We start from the raw sequence: 25705 nt of genomic DNA, 5'->3' as shown, positions 1-25705 counted from the left end.
GAAAGGTAGAGTCCTGGAGAGTGTTGTAGAACAGAGAGATCTAGGGGTGCAGGTATACAATCCTATGAAAGTAGGAACTCAAGTACATAGGGTAGTAAAGAAGGTATTTGGCACATTAAGCTTCATTGAGTGGGGCTTTCAGTACAAATGTTAGGCCCTTGTGATACAACTTTACAAAGTATTGGTGAGACCACCCTTCGAGGATTGTCTGCAGTTATGGTTGCCCAGTTATAGAATGGATATCAATAAGTTGGAAAAAGAAAAAGCTTCCATTATAACCATCCAATACTATATTTAGAATGTAACATACATGAAATTCTTTAACTTTGTCCTACAATAAAGAAGACAGAGAGTTGCCACTTTGAAGCCCCAGCGAGGAATTAACTCACAACACCTGGTTTACAAGACCAATGCTCTAACCACTGAGCTATGAGATCCATCAGGATGTTGAGTTACAGGGAGATTTTTGGATAGGCTAGTTCATTATTCTTTAGAGCACAGGAGACTGAGGGAAGACATGATTGAAGTATATAACATCATGAGGGGCATGGATCAAGTGAATTCTCACAGCCTTTTTCCTAGCATAGATAATTCTACAACTAGGGGGCATATGTTTAAGGTGAGAGGGGAGAAATTTAAGAGGGACATGAGGGGACACTTACTTTTTTCACACTTCCAGAGGAAGTGATAGATGCAGTTATAGTTCCCATGTGCTTTATGACAACCAGGTCCCTTTGTCTCTCAGAGGTCGGCAATTTCTCATCATTTAGCTAATGAGCTTTATTTTTCCCACCAAGATGCATCATTTATATTTTCCTACATTATACTCCATTTCCTACTCATGTAACCTATCCATAATATTTTGCCACTTCCTTATGCCCTTTTCACAGCTTATCCTCTTCTCTAGCTTTTTGTCAGCTGCATATTTAGCAACCATATATCTGGTGCCTTTATCAAAATCATTTATATAAATTGTAAATATTTCAGGCCCAGCTCCAATCCCTGTGACACACCACTCATTGCTCTTGCCAATCTGAAAAAGATCCATATGTTCCTCCTCTCTGTTTCCTTTTAGCGAACGGGTGTTCCCTCCAGCTTAAAATGTTACTTTCTAAGCCATGAGCTTTCATTTCGCGCAATAACCTTTAATTAATTTCTTTTCAAATGCCTTCTGGAAAATGAATTATAGTACAGCCAGTTCTTTGATTCCCTCTTCACAAAACCACCTTAATTTGTCTGATTATTTTTTTAACATTCCGTACTTCGTCATCTCGAAACAGTTTCTAATGTTTTTCCAATGACAGATGTTAAAGCTAACAGTTTCCTGCTTTCTGTCTCCCTCCCTTTTTGGATGAGGGAATTACATTTACTGGTTTCCAATTGAATGGAGCCATCCTTGAGTGTAGAGAGCTTTGGAAAATTAACACCAATGTGTCAACTGTCTCATTAGCCATTTCTTTTTCACTCTAGAATAAAGTCTATTGGGATCAAGAGACTTGTCAAACAGCAGTTCCAGAAAGTTGTGCAGCACCCATTGCCTTTGTGATTGCAGTTTTCTGATGTTACCCTTGAATTTCAATTCTATAATGACGATTGATACAAAATTCCTGTTCAGATCATTTGGTAAACAAGAGAGATCACAGATGCTGCAAATCTGGAGCAACACACAAGGTGCTGGAGGAACTCAGCAGGTCACGCAGCATCCATTGGATGCAATAGTAGTCAATGTTTCAGGCCAAAATCCTCATCAAGATTGTTTAATTTGTTTGCTATCTCCATCTTCTATTATTAATGCCCAAATTCACTTTATAAAGAACAAATGATCACATTATTAAATCTTTTAATTTTTTCTGCCCATTGTTTCTTGTATTTTTGTGTAATTTTATCCTACACTGTAGCAAAATATTCTATACTGAGCTACTATATACTTTGGTGTACATGTTGTGGGTTCGCTGGACATGTTGTCAAGTTGATGTATATGCGGGGAAGTTGATGTACACACTGTGGAGTCAATTGCAAGACTGAGACCTCCAGGCTTGTATGCTGGGCTTATAATACATCACTGCTTATGTCACATGGACAGGAAGTGATGTCATCAGCCCAGATTAAAAAAACCTGTGTTGGGTGCAGGTCAATTTCCCATGTTTTCCACAGCACATCCACCATTTTTGGAGCTGGTTCACTTTCTAGTATGTAGGTTACCACATGATTCCACCCCACCCCCCCCCCCGAACCGGCAATCCTGCTGCAGACCCCAAAAGTCTGTATTTATTTTTTTGTTTGGGCAGCCTTCCTCTCTGATGAGGCACCTGAACCATGACTTGTTTGTCCAGATCCAGATGGGCAGGTTTGTGGCGGTCAATCTGAAAAAGGTCCATATGGTCCTCCTCTCTGTTTCCTTTTAGCGAAAGGGTGTTCCCTCCAGCTTAAAATGTTACTTTCTAAGCCATGACTTTTCATTTCATGCAATAACCTTTCATTGTTATCTTTTTCAAAGGCCTTCTGGAAAACGAATTATAGTACAGTCAGTTCTTTAATTCCCTCTTCACAAAACCACATTAATTTGTCTAATTTTTTTTAACATTCCATAACTCTTTATCTCCCATGTCCAAAATGTATGTTGAACCATTACATCTTGGTATCTCTAAGGGACCCTCATACAAATGCTGGAATGATGCTCAGTGTGCTCCTTTGTGTACAAAAACATACTTGCAGTCCTGCAGGTTCTGGAGTTTCTACTAGGACCTGGCGTGACTCTGTTGAGATGTCGGTATGGGTGCTAAAGAACAGAGCTTCTCACAGAGCTTGCTTAGGACCGCTGCATGCATCTCCTCCTATTCTCATGAGTCTAATACAAATTTTCCTGGAACCATCAGGGGTGGCCCTTAGATCAGCTCTGCCAATGAGGTATCTATATTGTCCTTGGGTGCTGTACATATTCCCAAGTCGTCAACCCAGGTAGGTCCCTGCAGATGTGCCATGAGGGCCAATTTCAAATGCCTGTGGAACCTTTCTACTAGCCCATTGGATTATGGGTGGTACGCAGATGTATGATGCAACTTGGTTCCAAGCAGGGTGGCCATTGCTGACCACAGGCTTGATATGAATTGGGCACCATTGTCAGATGTGATGTGTGCTGGCAGACTGAAACTGCTATCCAAGCAGAAATGAGGGCTAGCTATATGTTTGACGTCTAGGTTTATGAAGGTAAAGTCGAGGTCACATTCCACTCTGCCCATTAAACTCTGGGAAGTCTCCACAGCATTCTTGAGCCCAAAAGGGATCCTTCTGAATTCAAAAAGGCCAACGAGTGTACCGGGATTTTATGATACCCTTGGACCAGGTCCACCTTGGAAAAGATGTGGACTCCCTGCAGGTTGGACATGAAGTCCTATAAATGCTGTACTGAGTAGTGATCCAGTGTGGTAACCTTGATCAACCTGTGGTAATCACTGCAGGGTCTCCATCTCCCTGCAGTCCTGGTAGAATGGGGAGGCCCAGGAGCTATCGGACTGTTGTACAATATCCATATCCTCCATCCTTCCAAACTCTTCTTTGGCTAGACGATGTTTATCTTGAGGGAGCCTGTGAGCTCAGGCGTGAAGCAGTAGTTCTTTGATTGGTATGTGGTGCTTCACCCCATGTTTCAGCATCATCGAGGTGAATTATTGCAGGGAATTCTGCCAACAACTTGGCAAAATCATTCTCCAAAAGAGCAACTGAATCTAAATGTGTGGCTCGCAGCTTAGCCTCACCCAGGGTGAAGGTCTGGGAAGTGTTGGTATGAATGAGCCTTCATCCCTCTAGATCAACCAGCAGGCCATGTGCTTTGGGAAAATCAGCTCCCAGTAGCGGCTGTGCGACCGTGGCCAATGTGAACTTCCACGTGAACTTGGTATAGTCGAACTGAAGCGGTATCCCATGCGTGCTAAATGTTTGCATAGTACTGCAGTTTACAGCTTTCAATTATGGCCCGGGTTTTTTGCTACATGTGTCATGTCTGGATAGGGAAACACATGATCTCAATCCTTGTACCCATCAAGAAATGCAGGCTGGAATGTCTGTCCCAGACATATAAAAGGCTGTCTCTATGGCCAGCCGCCTCAGCTTTAAGCAACAGCTGGCATCAGCATTTTCCCTGAAACGCACATGGAGGTCAGCAGCTCCGAGCTTCTGTTCCCCATCAATGATGATAGAAAAACCAATGGGTGCATCTTCGTCCCATTGTCTCCTGGCCAATTGGCGGTCTGAAAATGGATTTGATCGACCCTGCTGCCGGTCTGACATTGGAGTTGCGCAGTCCTGCTGCTGTGAGTGGGATTTGGTGATCCCAAGAAAGATTTCACTCTTTCTTGCTTAGCCCGCTGTTGAATGTCAGCACAAGCCACAACTCTCCGTGGGTCACTGAAATCCTCATTAGCCAGCAACATATGGATATCTTCTGGCAACTGCTCCAAGACAACCTGCTCAAACATGAGGCAGGGCCTATGCCCTTCCACTAGTGCCAACATTCCATTCATGAACACAGAAGGGGTCCAGTCTCCCAAGCCAGCCAAGTAAAGTAAACAGGTGGCTCACTCGCATCATGAGAGGCCAGAGGTATGGATGAGCAGACTGTTGAGCACCATACACTTTCCCTTCTCTTGAAGCTGCTGTGGAAAATCAGAAATTCAGCATGGCATCTCTTGATCCTGGGCTCTTACTGCATAGTAGAACCACATGGAATCACATGTTATCAGCCTCAACTGGAATTGGGCTTCTTTTGGTCAAACCCTATACATAGTTGTGAAGTCAAAAACATTGGCAGTTTCAGGGCCAGAGCAAGCATCAAAGAAAAAAATTCCACATCAGGGTCACAAATGTAGCAAAGTATTCTGTACTACTATAGACATCATTATCAAGTTGCTGCATTCACAGGAAAGCCAATGTACACACTGTGAAGCCAAGTTCATGCTGGGCTTATGTACATCACTGCTTCTGTCACATGGACATCAGTGATGTCATCAGCTCAGATAAAATCCTGTGTTGGATGCAGATTAACTTCCCGTGTTTTCCACAGCATGTCCACCATTTTGGGAGCCAGTCCATTTGCTGTTAAGTAGCCCTCTAGTTTTTCCTTCCTTATTTTTCGTTCTTGCTCTTCTTTCTCTTTTTTTTGTATTGTGTTTAATCTTCTGATTTGCTATCTGTCTTTGGTCAATTATATGGTTTATTTTCCTTAGACATACTCTATTGGATAAAGGGTCCTGTCCTGAAATGCTGACGGGTCATCTCTACACATGGCTGCTGCCCCGCTGAGTTCCTCCTCTTCATGGTTCCGGCATCTGCAGTTTGTTTCTTATCTCTTCTGACTGATCTCTTAACTTAATTGCCAGTTCAGTTGAATATGCTTCTATACCTCACCAATGATCTTTGTTTAAATTCAAATTACTTGTGTCAGACCCATTCTTTTCTCCCTCAAGTTCAATATAGAATACCTATCATGATTGCTACTTCCTAAGGGTGTCTTCATATTAAGGTCATTAATTAATCCTATCATTGACGATACAAGGTCTTTCAAAGTTTGCTCTCTGATTGGTTACAGAATGTGTTGCTGCTAGAAACTACTGTGGAAAAAAATTGTGATTTCTTAATCTAAGATGTCTCAGTCCATTTGATTTTTTTCAGTATATAGATGTAGATTAAAATCCCTTATGATTATTGCCTTAGTTCTCTGACAAGCTTGCATTATTTCTTTTATTATGTTCCTTATGACTGGATGGTCTTTGTGAGGGAACATGTGTGTGAATTCTCAAGTGAATTCTTGTCTTGATTGTGCATTTTCATCGAAATTATTCTTCATCTTTGTTTCTCAAACTTAGGTCACCTCTCGCTCCATTGCACTGCCAACATTAATTAACTGAAGTATGCTTCCATCTTTTCACAACGACCTCTCCTTTCTAAATTTCATGTACCCCTCATATTTTCAGGTCCTAATCTATTTTTATCCTGAAGCCAGTTCTCACGATGGGAAATTCTGGTGAGATTTGATCAGACTTGCTTTCTTCTTTCTAGGCTCGGTTCATTTTGTTTTGTTTTATCATTATTTTTGCCAATTTACTCTTAAATTTGTACTCTCTATTTCCCCCTCTCTCTCTCACCCATCACCAACTGTGCAACATTTTTCATGTCTATCTCTTTCCAGTCTTTACTATACATTTGATTTAGCACATTTCTATCTTCTCTGTTTAGTTTAAAATCCTTTCCACTTTTCACTTATGCAGCTAAGTGGAACATTCAGAGGTGCACTGTTCCAAGATGCCATTGTCCACTTGCCTCACTCCTGGTGTCAATGCCTATAAACAAAAGCCCTTCTACATTCTTTGTGTCAGATTCATTTTTCTCATTTAAAAAGTCAGAAATAGGAGGGAATAATCACTCTGTAGTCTTTAGGCCCCCAAATGGCCCTCAGGGAGATTTTGGAACGGTGCAGGAAATACAGGGTTGGAGTTATGGGTGATTTCAACTTCCCTAATATTGACTGGTACCTGTTGACTGCAAGAGAGACAGATGAGACTGAATTTGTCAGGTGTGTACAAGAAGAATTCTTGACACAGTATGTCGACCGGCTGATAGAAGAGAGGTCATACTGGATCTGGTACTAGAGAAAGAACCTAGCCAGGTGACGGACCTCTCAGTGGGGAGCATTTTGGTGTGAGTGAACAGAACACCCTTAGCTTCAACATAGCCATGGAAAAGGTTATATGCAGTTAAACTGGGAAAGTGCTTAACTGGGAAGGGCTAATTATCAAATGATGAGGCAGGAACTAGTAAGAATAAATTGGGGAAAAAATTGTTTAAGTGTGAAAGCACAGAAGTAAAGTCTAGGGACCAACTGTGCAGATTTCAGAATAGGTTTGTCCAAATAGGACAAGGAAAAGATGGTAGGAAAAGGGAACCGTGGCTGATGAAACAGATCAGGCAATATCAAGAGGAAGAAGGAAAGATGTATTAGATATAGGAACCAGGAAACCAGAAGGGCTCATGAGAAATATATAGTAGCCAAGAAGGAGCTTAAGAAAGGACGGGAGAGCTTGAAGGGAGCCTGAGAAGGCCTTGGCATTTAGATTTAAGGAGAACCCCGAGATGTTCTATGCATATTTGAAGAACAGAAGGATGATGAGAATGAAGGTGAGGCCACTAAAGGGTAAAGGAGGCAGAGGAGGTTAGGGAGGTCCTAAATGAATCCTTTGCCTCAGTATTCACAAGAGAAAAGGACTTTGATCAGGATGAGGTCGAAATTGAACAGGCCTGTGTGCTGGACAATATGGAGATTAAGGAAGTGGAATTGTTGGATCTTCTGAAAAACATCAAGATTGATAAGTTTCCAGGGCCGGATGTGATATACCCAAGGCTGCTGTGGGAAGTGAGAGAAGGGCAATGGGTATGATCTTAGAATCGTCTTTGGACACAGGGGAGGTGCTGGAGGATGGGAGAATGGAAAATGTAGTCCTCTTATTTTAAAAAAAAGATAATAGGGAGAATCCTGGGAATTATAGACTGGTGAGTCTTATGTCAGTGGTATGTAAACTACTGGAGAGGATTCTTAAGGATAGGATCTATGAGCTTTTGGAGAAGTCAACATGGCTTTGTGAAGGGAAGGTCATGCCTCACAAGTGTAATTGAGATTTTTGAGAAGGTAACAAAATAAATTGATGAGGGTAGTGTGGTAGATGTGGTCTACATAGATTTCAACAAGGCATTTGACAAGGATGCCCACAAGAGACTCATCCAGAAAGTCGTGAATCACAGGATCAGTGGAACCTTGGCTGTGTGGATAAAAAAATTGGCTTGGTGGGAGAAAGCAGAGCAGTTGTGGAAGGAAAATATTCAGCCTGGAGATCGAGACTAGTGGAATGGTGCAAGGATCTGTCCTGGGACCCCTGCTCTTTGTGATTTTTATAAATGACCTGGGTGAAGCATCAATAAGTTTTTGGATGACAGGAAGGTTGGAGGAGTTGTGGATGGAGCTGGAGGTTATTGAAGGTTACAAGAGGATATAGACAGGATGCAGAGTTTGGCAAAAAAGTGGCAGATGGAGTTCAATCCGGATAAGTATGAGGTGATGCAGTTTGGAAGGTCTAGCCAGAAGGCTGAGTACAGGGTTTATGGTCGGTTACTTAATAGTGTGGATGATCAGAGGAACCTTGAGGTACAAATTCATATATCCCACAAGGTTGCCATACAGATTGATAGGATAGTTAAGAAGGCTTATGGGATGCGGTACTTCATTAACAGGGGATTGAATCCAAGAGTAGAGAAGTCATGTTCTAACTCTACAAATCTCTGGTGAGACCATACTTAGAGTATTGCGTTCAGTTCTGGTCGCTTCATCATAGGAAGGATGTGGAAGCTATTGAGAGGGTGCAGAGGAGATTTACCAGGATATTGCCTTGATTGGGAAACTAGTCTTGTGAGGCAAGGTTAGCAGAGCTGAGACTTTTCTCTTTGGAGTGCAGAAGGATGAGGTCTACAAGGTTATGAGAGGCATAGACAGCCAGGACTTGTTTCTGAGGGCAGGATCAGCAAACACCAGAGTACATATGTACAAAGTTAAGAGAGGGAAGTTTAGGGGAGACATCAGGGGTAGATTTTTACACAGAAGGTTGTGGGTGCTTGGAATGACTTTCTGGGGATAGTGGTGGAGGTTGAAACATTGGGAGTACTTAAGAGACTCTTAGACACATAGATGAAAGAAAAATAAAGGGTTATGGGGTAGAGAGGGTTTAGCACTTTTTTTAGGAAGGAATATGTGGATCGGCACAATATCGAGGGACAAAGGGCCTATACTCTGCTGTATTGTTCTATGTTGATCTTAGATGTGCAATTATCTTCAAAAGTAATTTGAATACTAAGTAGCTACCAATGTCTCCAACGTGATTAATTCTGGCCAAATATAATTTGTGGCTTCTATTCGAAGTGCATGCTTAACCATTTCCAATGTCAAGAAAATGTCATGGTAGAATTTAAAAGTACTATTTTGTGGCCACAAACCCTTGGCTGGACTGTGGTGTTGCAAAGCCATTTCCCAAGTGACTGTACACAGATAATGCAATTGCTAAAAATTAAAGACTTAGTTGCAGGTCTTTGTTCCCCACCTATAGAGATACGTGATGCTTTGCAGTGATACTGATAATGAGTTTATTGTCCTATAAAATGTGCAATATACACTGTACCTGAATTCCTACTTGCTGCAGCCAACCAGATACTTCGTAAACAAAATACTACAGTGATGAACATTAAATTAAAAAGATAATAAATGCAAAAGATTGATAATAAATATTTAGTTCTTGTAGAATAAGAAAAGTGGTGTTGCATCGTGTAGACTGATCTTTCTGTGTTGTTGGAGTAACTTATGATTTGGATAATGAGGGTGGGTTCAAAAGCCTTACAGTCATTGGGAAAAAATTGTTTTTGAACTTAGAGATGCTGGTCTTTAGGCTTTCCTGAGGGTAGGGATGAGAAGAGGTTGTCATGAGGGAAACCCACATCCTGGTCATCTTAAGCAGGACCTTTCAAAATTGATCGAGAAATTATAATGCAGAGACAAGTTGTTTTGTCAGGTAGTCCGTGTGGTAGCTTTCCTCTGTTGAACAATGAATCCTGATTTTGTGTGTCTATTCAGTTTCCAAATCTATCTCCCTTTCACCCTTTTAAATTTTGTTTCTTTATTTGTTAGAAAATAAATAGTACAGTGAGAATAGTTCTTCTCCAAAAAGACAAATAGGTTATCTCTAACATTTCATACAGCTGTGTAAAGAGAAAAGGAAGACCATTTAGCATCAAGCAAGGACAGCATGATGAAAACGTTTTATAGGGTTCATTCAGGAACCTGATTAGCTGCAGGGTAGAACCTATTCTTAAGCTTTTTGGTTTGTGCTTTCACACTCTTGAGCCTTCTCCTCGAAGGGAGGAGGGTGAAAAGTGTATGTCCAGGGTGTGATAAGATTTTCAGTATGTTGGCTGCTTTTTCTAGACAGTTGGTGTTGCAGATGGAGTCTTTGGAGGGGAACAAAGTTTGCATTATGTTCTGACCTGCATTCAATACCTTCTGTTGCTTCTTGCAATCTATGTTGAGATGTATCTGGCCAGTATGTCCCCAATTAAGTTCTCTCTCTTAACTCAGCAAAGTCTTTCTTGTTATTATTGACAGTGCCTAGAGAAATCTACCTGTATTCATTTCTGTTCATGATATGGACAATACTGGAAAGGTCATTAATTATACACTGTGGCATGCTAGGCCATTTCAGAGAATGGAAGAATCTGTGTATTTTTTGTCTCACTCTTTTTCTCAAGCTAGCTAAATACAGGTTCTAATTAAAATTATTGCTACATGAAAGCTTGTATGTATTGACATTGATATCGATAATATCTGAAAGTTCAATTCATTGGTGACTGTATTGAAATTATTGAAAAGGATGACATTCAATTTATTGTGTAAATACTGGCCAAAGAATGATCTGCAGAATAATCCCCCTTTGCAGCTTCTGGCCCATAGCTTGCAGATTATGATGTATGAAGTTGTTATTCAGATCATTTTTAATTGTGGTAAGGATAAACAAAATAAACATTGTTTTAAAATACAATGTTTACAATATTTAGTAATTCAAAATACAAATCAATCTCGACATTTCCTTGACACATAATGTACAGTTTAAGATATTATCTGTGTTTCCTTGACATTTTAAATCTGATTGTTTTGTATTTAAATTTAATTTTTAATTTTTTTGAAATGTAAATTTAAAAAAAATTTAGACATGGTAATGGGGCCTTTCGGCCCATGAGCCTGTGCTGCCCAGTTACACCCAAATGACCCACAATCCCTGATGCTTGTTTTTGAACAGTGGGAGGAAACCGGAGCACCTGGAAGAAACTCACGCCAATATGGGGAGAATGTACAAAATCCTGCAGAATGGGATTCGAACCCTTGTCCCACTCACTGGTGCTGTAACAGCATTGCACTAACTGCCTTGCTCACCATCCCACCCAAATGGCTATAACTACTAACCAAACGGTGCTTTTTAATAAAAAAACAGGAACAAAGACAGAGATCTCCGTTCAGTACTCTTATCTGGTTCTTGGTTCGTATAGTAATCTCTGGTACTGACTGAGAAATTGAACTGAATGGGGAAAGTTTTTCTTTCAAAACAGACATAATATCCAAGTCAATGAAGGGTCCCAGCCCAAAACATTTTGCATTTCTTTTCTTCCCACTGATGCTGTTCAACTCATTGAGTTCCTCCAGCAGGTTGTGCCTTGCTTCAGATTCGAACATCTGCAGTCTCTCATGTGTCTATCAATCTATTATATCCTTATGATTAGGTCACTCATGATCTATGGGATGCTGGATATCAAGAATATCCTTGTGCAAGGTTATCTATTATCATTCGCACTATTTACTTTTTTGTAACCAAACTATCCAAGAATGTCTCCTTTTATACCCAGAATAAAGTATCATTTATCACCTCTCATTTCCTGAAAACACCAATAAACCTGTACAAATATCAAAATTCTCAATCTAATTATTTTTTCATTTCAGCTGTTTCTACTTCGTTAAAATTCATTTCATTTCTGCCAAGTTGATAAAATATTATTTTGCAAGTTTATTTGTGTGTTGAATGTTTCCCATCTCACCCTCTTTCCTATCTGCTTATAAACTGTTCACTGTAGTAAATATTGGCTTTTAGAAGTTATTCCACAATTCCTTTACTACATTCCAAGTAATAAAGTTCTACTTGATTCCTTTTTGTTTACATTTTAACTTTTATCTCACCAATCTTGAAAATATAAGCATCATTATAAATAATTCATCAAGATTATTTTTTCTAAATTTTGTTTATAATTTTAAAGACTTCATTTCAAATTACTCTGCATGTTTTATTCCATGGAGTATAAACACAGCATTATTTAATTTCTCGTATCTCGAATATATGAAATATCCTTTTCAAGACAATGGCTCCTAATGTTTGATATAACTGAGAGAGACCAGAACTTACGTTTTGTCTAAGCATTGCAAAGTAATTTTTTTTATTGCACATTAAAAGTTCTTGATTTCTATTTATACCAAGATTGAGTCACAGACTCTTACAGCACAGATGCCCGTGTTGACCAAAATGTCTAGATCCACTCATCCTGTTTTCTTGCATTTGGTACATAAAATTCTTTTCCTTTCAAATCCACAAACCTGTCTAAATGCTGTTTATATGCTATGATTGTATCTTCTACCACACTGTTACAAGTTATATTATATATATAGATATGTCTTTAAAAGAGATCAATTATGCAGGTTTAGCTTAGGTCACTTCACAAACCCAGTAACACTGAACAAAAGACATCCAAGAGCTTTTCTGAAGCGAGATATTCTGCTTGGTTTTGCAGAAGACAATGGAACTGCTTTGGAAAGAATTTCAGAAGCACGTGCAAATGGAAATGTCCAGGCACAAGTGTTGATAAGATCTTTCAAAGATTGGGGTTGGAGCCCTGTAAGAATTAATTTTGTTTTTATAATCAGAGAGAGGAGGGAAAAAATACACCAAATTCTTCTCACAGACAGAGGGAGATAAGTCATTTCTGCAGTTGCAGTTGAGACTGCAACATGACAAGCTGGCAGGCTTGTTGAAAACCCCATTTTGAAATTGGGTTGTGAGTTCTGAGTTCAGCCTGTTGAAAATCCTTGTGGTCTTTACAAGAGCAAAAGGCTGGCTAGAGTATTAAAGTTTCTTTGGCAAGGCATTGGAGTGACTGATTGGAGGAAATCAGTTTGTGATCGTCCAATGAACTTAAAACTCTCTCTAATCAACAAGAACCATCTTGAGTGGTAACCCTTTAACTTTAAACACCAGAGCTTGGTGAAGATTCATATATGTCAAATTCTGAGCACAGTATAAGAATTGCCTGATTCTGGTGAACTTGGAGGAGTGAGAAGTGAAATTGGACTATAAATCAAAGAACTTCCAGAACATTACATACACATGCACTTAGAATTAGAAAGAGGTTAAGTTAGGTAAAGTTAATAATAATGTTAAAGTTTGATCCTGTTTTTATGTTTAAAGAAAATTAAAAGCAACTTTTGTTTAAGTAACCATTTGTCTTGGTGAATTTCTATTGCTTCTTAGTTTTGGAGTCCTCTGGGCCCATAACAACACCCTCTTGGTGCTTGTTCCACACACCCACGATCTTCTGTCTGAAAAACTTGCTCTTCAGATCTCAATATATTTCTCCTCTCACATTAAACCTATGCACTCTGGTTTTATACTCCCTTATCCTTAGAAAAAGAACATGTGCCCAATCTATGTCCCTCATAATTTTATAAATATCCATTTAGTCACGCTTCAGCCTCCTGCACAATCCCAGATTGTTCAATCTCCTCTTGTAAATATACTCAACCTCCTGGTGAATTTCTTCTGCACTTTTTAGCTCCACTACATCGTCTGGTGATTAGATCTGAGCACAATATTCTAAGTGTGGCTTGACCAATGTCTTGGAGAACTGCAACATGATTAACCAACTCTGCTAAACAATACTTATGCCTGTGGAAGCTAAGTGTCTTCTTCACAACTCTTTCCAACCATGTTGCCATTTTCAGGGTGTAATGTTCTTGTACTCAAGGTCCCTCTGTAACTCAATCCTTCCAAGGATTTGCCTTTTACTGTATATGTCTGGTCAGTAATAAACCACTCAAAATACATGAACATACTTTCCTGGATTAAATTTCATCTGCACCATTCTGCCCATCTTTCTACTGATTGATATTCATCAGTATCTCCCATTCTTTGTCTTGTCAGCGAATTTACCTGTAAGAGCACATTTTCTCGTCCAAGTCATTTACATGTACGGCAAAGAACAAAGATTCTAGCACCGATCCCTGTGCTAGCCACTGGTAAAAGACTTCCATTCAGAAAAAAAAACCCTCCTCCATATCCTATCACCAAACCAATTTTGTTTCCAGTTTTCCAAGACACAGTAGATCCCATATCCTCCAATTTTCTAGTCTAGCCTACTGTGGGAGACTTTGTCCAAACCTTTGCTAAAGCTCTCCTCCTTGTCTTCATTGTTTTCAGTAACCTTCTGTAAAAACTAAAATCATGTTTGAAAGGCAGGATTTGCCATTCAGAAAAAAAACATGCTGATTTCCCCATAATCATTCTGCTTTTCCAAGTGATCAGAAATTTTGCCCTAATAGTTTTCCTTACAGACAGATGTAAGGCTTACTGGTAGGTATCAACCTTTCATTTAACATGTTATGCCATCAGCAAACAAAGCAGCATAGGTAATCATGAGGCATTTTTCTTTCTCAACCTCCCCTCCCTTCACCTCTCCCATTTACTAAAGAAGATACACATAACTTTCTGGGAGAACTGGGGGACTAGTGTAGAGGAGGAATTGACAAAAGTTTTAACAAATCATGAATTGTGTTAGATAATTGATGGCGTTGAAAGTTGATAAATCCTCAGGGCCCGATAGTGTGCATTCCAAAGTACTTAAGGTGGTGGCCCAAGAGATATTTGATGCATTAGTGATTACTTTCCAACTTCCTCCTAATTCAGGTTGGAGGGTTGCTAATACAACATTGCTTTATGAAGGAGAAATCTAGACATAATACACCAGGTAGACTGGTTTTCAAACTGTCCCCCTCCCCCACAAACTCCCATTCCACCTTAGGCAATCCCTATGCCATAAGGGCTCTGTGGTTGGTAAGGGTTTATTTAAGGTGGTATGTGAGTTTGAAGGGAAATTTGAAAATCACTGCTCTAGACCCAATTATTACTGAAATATTTTGCTTAGAGAAAAAAATCATTTCCTTTGGAGTTATGAAATTGGGCACTTAACGAGTCAATTGGGTATGATTAAAACAGTGATTTTCAAACCTTTTTCTGGGGGACAATTTGAAAACCACTGAGCTACACTAACCTCACTGATGGGGAAAATGCTGGAGTCAATTATTAACGATACAATTGCTGCGTATTTCGAGAGGAGTGGCAGGATTTGTCCAAGTCAGCATGGATTTATGAAAGGGAAATAATGCTTGACAAATTTAAATTTAGATGTACAGCACGGTAACAGACCCTTCCAGCCCATGACCTCATATCACTCAATTATACTCAATTGACCTATAACCCCCATACGTTTTGAAGGGTGGGAGGAATCCAGAGCACCTGGATAAAACCCTCACAGACACTGGGAGAATGTACAAACTCCTAAATGAATGCACCAGATTTGAACCTCAGTCACTAGCACTGGAATAGCATTGCACTAACCATTACACTGACTGTGCCAACCCACACTAACCATGCATAGATGTTTTTGAGGATGTCAGGTGAATAAAGGTGTAGCAGTTGATGTGGTGTATTTGGATTTTCAAGAGGCTTTTGATAATGTCCTACACAAAAGATTGGTATACAATCCTTTATCCGGAACCCTTGGGGAACAGTGTGTTCCGAATTTGGATTTTTCCGGATTTCGGAAAACCAGATTTAAGCCCACCTGAATTGTGCTGCCGTATCTACCCCCACTCCATTTCAGTCATGCTACCATCTCCACCCTCCATGCCTGCCCGACTTGCACTGCGGTCTCACCCCCCTCGCTGCTCCCCCCCCACCCCACTCGCACTGCCGTCTCTCTCCGCACTTGCCGGATTTTGGAGCTTTCTGGATTTTTGATATCCAGATAAAGGATAGTACCTGTATCAGAGGAAATGTACCAGTGGTTCAAATATAGGATTTTTTAAAATTTAAAAAAACTTTGTTTTATCTTGGGCTCTCTCTCATAATTATTTTTTCAAACATCAATAATTGATCAATCTTTGTCTATATGGAAAATGAAAGGTATTATTTCTTTTGCTAATTTATTTAGGGAAGGCTGTTTAATGTCTTTTGAATAGCTGGCAACTAAATGAGTTACCAAATACTCTTCTTTTAGATATTTACAGATTAGAAATTTCTTAAATACCATATTTCTACTTTCCATTTGTATATCCACTAGATATAGTTGATAATATTTTTCAATTGAAATATTTTCAGAAAGGATTAATTGGAATTAAATATGATAGATTATTGAAATTATGTCTAGTATTTCATAAGATTAAAAAAGCTTGGGAATTGGAACTTGCAAGACTCTTATTGGAGGATCTATAGGACAAGATTCTTAAACTAGTGAATACATCTTTAATATGTGCCCAACATTCATTAATCCAATTCAAATTGGTGTATCGTGTTCACATGTCCAAAGAGGAGCTGGCTTGTATCTTTTCTAATATTAACCCTACTTGTGACAGATGCAAATCTGATATTGCTGCATTGATACAAGTTTTGGTCTTGTCCATCCTTAGAAATCCACTGTAAAGAAATTTTTAATATCTTTTCAACTGTATTTCAGATGGAGCTACGACTCAATACAATAACTTGTCTTTTGGAGTTATTGAACCAGACATAGGGTGTTTTTCTGTACCTGAACAGCAGGTTGTGGTCCTCTCTATATTGTTGGCTAGAAGAGCCATCTTATTCAAATGGAAAGACTCTAAACCTCCAACAGTGTTCCAATGGTTTTCTCATATTATGTCCTGTTTAAGTTCAGAAAAAAATTAGATATCAAGTATTTGATTCATCGGTGAAATTTGAAGATACATGGTGTTAGGTCTGCTTTGTTCATGAATGAGTGAGTCAAACACCAGACTGAGTCGAAATCAAGGTTCTTTGTTCTTTATTGCCGGATTGTAACACTTGCAACTAACAGTGTTAGTTGGAGAAGGCGCATTCTGCCGTTATCAGCAAATGGTGTTTTTTATATACCTTAGGATACGTACTTAGTAAATTATCATACCATGACATTGTCCAATGAATAAACTGTTGCTGTCCCTCTCTGCTAGCCTCCTGCACATCAATTTGTCATCCCCACTCTTATCTTGAGAGTACAAGGTCACAACTGCATCTTGTTACGGCCCAGCACTGGGAGATTCCCTCTACATTCCCAGCTCATGATGTTTTTACCTAACAATGGTAACCTTTTATGTCTTATTTTCATTTCATGTAAATGTATTTAATGTAATTAAGTGAACTCACTCTTCCGGATGAGATATAGTCTTAGCTTTGTTTTTTGATTGATGTTAGGAACCAAAAGCTACAAAATATATGTAACCCTCAGGATAAGCTGCTCAGATGTTTTTTTGGTTAGTTTTCTTTTTTCATTGGAGCAGGCTATATATATATATATGTGCCTTTTTTTTTGCCTTCACCCATTGTGTTTGTTCCCTTTTCTTCATAGTATAGTATTTATTATAAAAACCAATAAAAAAGATTGAAAAAGAAAGAAAAAAAGCTGGTTGGCAGTCAGGAAGCAGAGAAGGGTAATAAGTAGCTCATTTTCAAGCTGGCATGTAATTACTGGTGGGATACCAGAAGGTTCATTGATGAGACCCCAGCTATTTACAAAGTACATTAATGATCTAGACCAGTTGTTCTCAACTTTTTTCTTTCCACTTATATACCACTTTAAGTAATCCCTCTACCATCAGTGTTCTGTGATTCGTAAGGGATTGCTTAAGGTGGTCTGTGAGTGGGAAGGGAAGGTTGAGAATCACTCCTCTAGACCCAATTGTTACTGAAATATTTTCCTTGAGAAAAATTGACATTGGCTCATATCATTTGGAGTTAGGAAACTTTGGATATAAGAAGTCAATTAGGTATGATTAAAACAGTAGTTTTCAAACTTTTTCTTTCCAGTCACATACTACCTTAAACAATCCCTTATGAATCACAGAGCGCTTATGGCATAGGGAATACTTAAAATGAAATGTGAGTGGAAAGAAAAAGGTTGAGAACCACTGATTGATATAGATAAAGATATTTAAATGTACAGATGACACTCGAGTGGCATTGTAAGCTTGGAGGAAGATTTCAAAAGGGTGCAGGATGACTTGGACAGATTAGCAGTGTGGGCAAATATACAACAGGTGCTGCATAAGGTTGATAAATGTGAAGTCACCCACTTTGGTGGCAAGAACAGAAGGGTAGATTTTTATCTGAATTGTAAGAAATTAGGAAAATGGCAGGTTGAACCAAACTTAAATGTCATGGTGCATTGATCATTGACAATTGGAATGCAGGTACAGCAGGAGATGAAGGCAGCAAATGGCATGTTGTTCTTCATTGTGAAAGGCTTTGAATATAGAAGCATGGAGGTCTTACTGCCATTGTTTTGAGGCTTGTTGAGGCCACACCTTGAGTATTGAGTGAATTGTTGGTTTCCTAATCTAAAGAAGGACATTCTTACTATTAAGGGAGGGAACCAGGCAGTTCACCAGACAGATTACTGGGACAGCCCAACTGGCACGAACAATGACTGAAGAGACCAGAGTTTGTCTCAGTGTAATGAAGAAGAGTGAAGGGGGACCTCACTGAGACATAAAATTCTGACAGGACTAGACGTGTTAGATACAAAAGAACATTCATGATGTTGGGGATATACAGAACAAGAGGTTACAGTTTAAAGATAATTTCTGAGCCCTTTATGACTGAGATGAGGAGAAACATTTTCAACCTGAGAGTGGTGAACTGGTGAAACTTCTTACCCGGAAATCTGTTCAGGCTTATTCATTCGATATATTTAAAAGTCAGTTGGATGTGGCCATTATGGATAAAAGACATCAAGGGGCTTGAAGAGAAAGAGGGGATAAGGTGGTGAAATTGTATAATCAAAGATGATTATATTGAATGGTGGAGCATCTGTGAAAGGTGGAATGACCTTTTTTTGCTCCTATTGTCCATATAACTGTTTCTATCTGGATTCACTTGCCCCTTTTTTTTCTGTCTCTATGCAAGTCCCACAAGTTACTGTCTTCCTACTCCATCCCTTCTTCCTCTACAATTCCATCTATACCTCATCTTCCTTTCTACCCGGTTTTCCCTCTCACCTGATAGCCCCTGCCTTTCCCCTCCTTCATGCCCCTTTATATTGGCTATCTCTCTCTGCACTGTCAGGGTCACGATGAACCATTCTGCTTCCTCCACAGGTATTTCCTAGTTCACTGAGTTCTTTTCAGCAATTTGGTTTTTTTTTTGCTCTAGATTTTCTTTTCTAACTCATTTTTACTATGTCTTTCTTCCACTGGGAAACAACTCAAAGTAAGGCAGTGCCTTTGGTTCACTGATTATTTAGGAATCTGATGTCAGCGGGGAAGAAGCTGTCCTTGTGCCGCTGAGTGCTTCCCTTTAGGCTCCTGTACCTTTTCCCTGATGGTAGCAGAGTGAAGAGGGCATGGCCTGGGTTGTGGGGGTTTTTAAGGATAGAGGTTGCTTTTTTAAGACACCTCCTCATATGATGTCCACGATGGAGTGAAGTCTGGTGCCTGTGATTTCGCATGCTGAGTTAACAACCCACGGAGTTTATTCTTGGACTGAGAGTTGGTGCCTCCATACAAGGTAGTGATGCAACCAGCCAGATATCTCCTCAGACATCTCACAAATTATAGTCGCTGGTGAGCCTTCTTTGTGATTGCTTCAATGTGGAAGCTCCAGGAGATGTTGACATCTAGGAATTTGAAGTTCTTGGCCATCTCCACTACTGAGCCCTCAATGAGGACTGGGTCGTGTTCCCCTGACTTCCTCCTGAAGTCCACAATCATTTCTTTGGTTTTGCTGACATTGAACGCATGCTTGTTCTCATTGAGCTGATCTATCCCCCCCCTCCCCCCCACCACCGTACGCTTCCTCATTCCTGTTTGTGAATCCTCCAACAAAGGTAATGTCATCAGCAAATTTGTAGAAAGCATTGAAATTGTACCTGGCCAAACAGTCATGGGTGTTGATAATCAAAGAAGAGACGCTGTTTCTAATTCGTACTGACTGTGGCAAACTTAACAATCTGAAATACAATGTTCAAATAATTAATAAGATAGCCATCATAATCCAGATATTTTAAGGGCCCAGGGTGGCATGACATGGACCAAGCTGGTCCAAATATGAACAGTTATTCAGAAAGAACAGTTGACCCTTAAAAGTTAACCCAAAACTAATCCAATAAAAGACGGCCAGGTCCATTTGTGAATGGGATTGAATCGCTGTTCTCAGCCTTCTAACCATTTTCACCAAACAATCCAGGCTGCTTTCAGATGCAACCAATCTGACAGGTTTGTTACATTTATAGATTCTCTACTTTGAAGTTTCTTTACAAATAGCATCAATCAGACTGTCGTACATTTAGATTAGATTTTGATTTATTTGAAATTGTTATGTGTATTGAAATTCAGAGAAATTCAATGAAAAATTTTCTTTGGCATGCCATTCAAAGGCTCACAAAGGGTTACCATGCTCCAGTGCTATTTTATGCGGGGGTGGGCGGTGGTGGGGGGAAGGAATAAAATGAAAGGGAAGAAAAGAAGGATAGAAGTAAATCACAAAAATCTTAGTAAAAACACAAAATGGTGGAGAAGCTCAACTGGTCAAACTGTGTCCTTATGTAGCAAAAGTAAAAATACATAACCGACATTTTGGGCTTGAGACCTTCAACAAGGCATGAGAGAATGCTGGCAGGCATTCAGACACACGCTGGCATTCTCTCATGCCTTGATGAAGGGCTCAAGTCCAAAACGTCGGTTATGTATTGTGGTAAACCACTGTTATGTTATGATTGGCTGCTGCTGGCTGGACACACCTCCTGAGATCGATCCTACCCATAGGCCTTTGCATGCTTCCCATTCCACTCTGCCTCGATCATTCAATGAGGTTGATGGCTGTTCCAGTCTGTGGTTAATAAAAGCTGATCAGTTTCATAACTTCAGTCTTTTGTGATTATTGAGGGTGGGTCAATTTTATTAACTATAATTTTTCAAAAGAAACATGGAACAGTACCTGAAACATGATAAGCTCAACATTGATGCGCTGAACACATTCGAACTCAGGCTAAGCTGTTTTGGAGACATCCTGGTGGCGGCTGTGGACACAGATTGACAGACTGATATTATTCTTCTCACGAGTTTGACTCTAAGTATTCCCCAGTGATCAATGACACCAGCTCGTATCTTCACCATGGAGATGCTGGAAGGCCCCAGTATTGCAAGAATGCACCTCCTGTACACCAGAAAGCCGTGATCTGGTGAGTCAAGTGCAGAGTATTTGCAGGCCCTCCGGAACCTATGCAGAGCGTGCAACTGTAAAGCCCATGTTGGCCACCCAGAACACTGAGAACATCATCCAGGATGCATGCGTGGCTGTTATTTGCTCCGGGTACATAAGACAGAGACTCCTGGAACAAAAGGCATTTGATCTACAGTAGGTGGTTGAGCTGACAGAGACACTGGAGGTGGTTGACCAAAACTTGGATGATTACTTGGCAGCATCTTGGTCACCACAGATGCCGCTATCTTGAGACGGGGGAATTATCCTGTACTATGAATGACTTGTGGCCCAGACCATCCCACTCCCCTAGTGACCTGACCTCGGCCACCATTACGGGTGATATCCCCAATTTATACTTCTGTGAGCAGGGTTCATTGCCCTGCCAAGGAGGCTGTATGCACGAGGTGAAGGAAAGAGGGAGATTATGGCAAGGTTTGCCAGTCCAAACAATCTGCGAACCCTAGCAGCGCTGCTTGTGGACAGTCACCACTCCAGACAGTGTGATCAGCAGCATCTCTTCTATGAACCAGTGATGCCATGTATGTGTAATTGGGGCAGCCATCTTGGACTGCATGGCAAATGCCATCTTCTCAGGCATACGACACTATGAGGGAGCAGCGAGAATGGCCATCTCAGGATTGTGAGCACTCATCAGACTCGGACAACGAATCTATATTGGCTTCCATCATACTGAGGCAAGAGGGACCACATAAACTTACCAGGTCCATGATGGACGTTCAAGTAAATGGGTGCGTTCCCAATTGTTTATTCGATAGTGGGAGGACAGAAAAAAACCTCTTTACCACTAAGTGTCATTCCCTTAAAGTACAGCCCGCCAAGCACCACTTGCATCCAAATCTCACATAGCAGCCATCCATGGGTCCTGTGGAGATACCCTGAACATTGGAGGCATGGCATACAAACATTTCAGGCTACTCATCATGGCACAACTCTGTGCCCCTTTGTTACTAGGCTGGAATTCTAGTGCCAACCAGAAAGTTGCATTGAAATTCTATGGGCCACATTTCCCCCCTGCCCCACCATCTGCAACGAACAATTCACAGACTACTCTCTGCATGCGACCTGTGGCCTCTTGACCCTCAAGGTTGACCCCTCCCCCTCTGTTCACCAACCTCACCCTCGACTGCAAGTCGGTGGCTACCAGGAGTAAATGGTACTGTGTGGATGACAAAACATTAATTACATCAGAGGTTCAGCGCTTGTTGGATGAGGATATCATCAAGGCCAACAATAGGCCTTGGAGGGCCCAGGTAGTTGTGGTAAAGAATAGGGAAAAGAATAGAATCGTCATAGACTAAAGCCAAATCATCAACCAGTATAAGAAATTTGTCATGTAATTCCTTCCCCGCATATCCAATATGGTCAACCGGAACTCACAATACCGGGTATTCTCCATGATTGATCTGAAGTCAGCATACCACCGGCTCCCGATCTACCCAGAGGGCAGCCAGTGTATAGCATTCGAGGTGGATGGCTGCCTCTACCATTTCTTCAGGATCCCTTTCGGCATCACCAATGGGGTTTCCGTCTTCCAGCGGAAGATGGAGACCACATGGTAGACCACTATAAACTGTAGGCCACCTTCCCATACCTTGATAATGTGACCATCTGTGGCCAGGACCTGCAAGATCACAATGCAAATCTCAGTAAGTTCCACCTGGCAGCAAAATGCCTGAATCTTAATTATAACAAGGGCAAATTTGTGTTCCGGATAGCACAACTAGCCATCCTCGGCTGCATGATCGAGAACGATGTCATTGGTCCCGACCCTGACCACTTGCATCTGCTGCTGGAGCTACCTCTCCTACATACCCTAATAACACTGAGGAGATGCCTCGAGTTCTTCTCATATTACTCTCAATGGGTCCCCAACTATGCAGACAAGATTTGCCCATTGGTTAAAGCCTCCACATTTCCTCTGCTGGCAGAGGCCCAAGCTGCATTTGACCATCTTAAGGACGACATCACCAAGTCCACTCCATTCCAAGTGAAGAGCAATATGTCCAACTTTGGCCTGACTGCCGCACTCAACCAAGCGGGCAGATCCGTTGCCTTTTTCTCATGCACATCAAGAAGGAGGCCCAGACCATCTTGGAGGCAGTGCACTACTGGAGGCACTACCTGGCCAGAAAACAATTCGCTCTCCTCATGGATCAGCAAGTGGTCGCATTCACGTTTAATAATAAGTAGAGGGAAAAAAATCAAGAACAATAAGATCCTCAGGTGGAGAATTGATATATCCACTTCCAGCTACGACATCCTTCTACCGGCCTGGTAAACTTAATGAGTCCCCAGATACTCTATCCCGAGACTGGTGCCAGTGTTCAAACAGACAGATTGCAGACTCTCCATAATAACTTTTGTCACCCTGGAGTAACTAGGTTTTTCCATTTTATCAAAGCTCTGTTGAGGAAGTCAGGACAATGACTAAAAACTGCTAGGTCTGCACCAAATGCAAACCACTGTTCTACTGACTGCACAATGTGCATGTGATCAAAGCTATCTGTCCCTTTGAGCACCTAAGCATTGATTTTAAAGGGCCCCTCCCCTACTCCAACGGAAATGTCTACTTCATTACAATCATTAACGAATACTCCCATTTCCCTTTCGCCATCCCATGCCCGAACATGACCACAGCCTCAGATAGCAAGGCCCTCCGCAACATCTTCATGCTCTTTGTGTACCCTGACTTCATCCACAGGGACCAGGGGACCTAATTCATGAGTGATGAGTTGCGGTGGTACCTGCTGGACAGGGAAATCACCATGAGCAGGATACCAGCTACAGCACTAGAGGAAATGGGCAAGTGGAAAGGGAGAATGCCATGGTCTGGAAAACCATCCTCATGTCACTGAGGTCATTGGGGTCTCCCAATGGAAAGAAGTCCTCCCAGACACACTCCACTCCATTGGGTCACTTCTATGTACAGCCACTAACAACACGGCTCATGAACAGATGTTTGTTTCCACTAGGAAGTCTGTGTCAGGGACTATCCTGCATGCCTGGCTTATCTTCCAAGGACCGGTCTTGCTTTGGAAACATGCCAGGCAATTTAAGACTGTCCCACTGGTCAAGAGGGTTTATCTCCTCCATGCTAACTCCCAGTATGTCTACGTTGTCTTCCCTGACAAGTGCAAAGACACGGTTTCGATCCGGGATCTGGGACCATCAAATCACCACTGATCATCAATGGACACTTCCCCCTCCCACCCCCACCACTGCTTCCTTAATGATCCCTGAGCCTGTGGTTGAACACTCTCCACCCATGGCTACTGTTTTCACGCATGATGCACCAACACCATGCTCCCTTACCCACTCACCTGTTCCCATCCCTTCGTCAAACTGTAACCAATGATGGCAGGCCAACATTGCAAGCTGCTCAGGATGCTAGGGCAGTGCCCCAACCATTATTATTGTCATTCGCTGAGGCAAAGACCCCCTGACAGACTTAATCTGTAAAATGTATATTTGTCCTTATCTTTTTTCACCCAGCAGGACTCTTCTTAAAAAGGAGCGGTGACTGTGGTAAACCACTGTTATGCTATGATTGGCTGCTGCTGGCTGGACACGACTCCCGAGATCGATCCTACCCATAGCCCTTTGCACTCTGCCTCAATCAGTCAATGAGGTTGACAGCTGGATAATTAAAAATTATCAGTCTCACAACTTCTGTCTTTTGTAATTATTGTCAGTGTGTGATGTATTTTTACCTTTGCTACGTAAAGGACACTTTTAAAAATTTTTATTTTTATTTTTCACACTATGAACCATATTAATCAAAATACACACAAACATTTCCCTCTTGAAATTTTCTTCCTTTTTCGCCCCTCCCTTCCCTCCCTCCTTCCCACCCCCTTCCCTACCCGCTAAATGTTCAACATATTCAATACAATAAACCCATTAAACAATGTCATCACACAATTAAAATAAACAAGAAAATTGTGTCATCAACTTTTACACATTGGGTCAGTTCATTTCGTCTTCTTCTCATTCTATTATTTTAGGGGGTGGAGGTCTGTGGTAGGCCCTCTCTGTTGTGTTCCATGTATGGTTCCCAAATTTGTTCAACTAATGTGACTTTATTTTTTTAATTATATGTTATTTTTTCCAATGGAATACATTTATTCATTTCCGCGTACCACTGCTGTACTCTCAGGCTCTCTTCTGATTTCCAAGTTGACACTATACGTTTTTTTGTTACCGCTAAGGCTATCATAATGAATATTTTTTGTGCTTCATCCAGTTTGAGGCCTAATTCTTTACGTCTTATATTACTTAGAAGAAAGATCTCTGGATTTTTTGGCATGTTGCTTTTTGTGATTTTATTTAATATCTAATTTAGATCTTCCCAAAAGTTTTTCACTTTCTCACATGCCCAAATTGCATGTACTGCTGTTCCCATTTCCTTCTTACAGTGAAAACATCTATCTGATACTGTTGAATCCCATTTATTAAACTTTTGGCGTGTGATATATAGCCTGTGTAACCAATTATATTGTATCATGCGTAACCTCGTATTTATTATATTTCTCATA

The 25705-nt window shown here is 40.8% G+C and overlaps 1 protein-coding gene across 2 annotated transcripts in view; it reads left to right on the top strand.

The window, feature by feature from the left end:
- The window catches only part of gpr158a (G protein-coupled receptor 158a), a 694119-nt gene that overhangs the window by 90198 nt on the left and 578216 nt on the right, over positions 1-25705 (top strand). Inside the window, exon 1 of one of the 2 annotated variants that reach the window (XR_011350185.1) lies at positions 5012-5093. The exons of the other annotated variant lie outside the window; for it this stretch is intronic. The gene's annotated coding sequence lies outside the window, so the exon portion shown is untranslated. Of the gene's footprint in view, positions 1-5011; positions 5094-25705 lie in introns of those variants that run through there. 2 annotated transcript variants of the gene reach the window in all.

This window comes from Narcine bancroftii, chromosome 1, assembly GCF_036971445.1.
Source record: "Narcine bancroftii isolate sNarBan1 chromosome 1, sNarBan1.hap1, whole genome shotgun sequence".
NCBI classification, from domain to species: domain Eukaryota; kingdom Metazoa; phylum Chordata; class Chondrichthyes; order Torpediniformes; family Narcinidae; genus Narcine; species Narcine bancroftii.
This window is presented reverse-complemented; position numbering and strand designations above follow the sequence as displayed.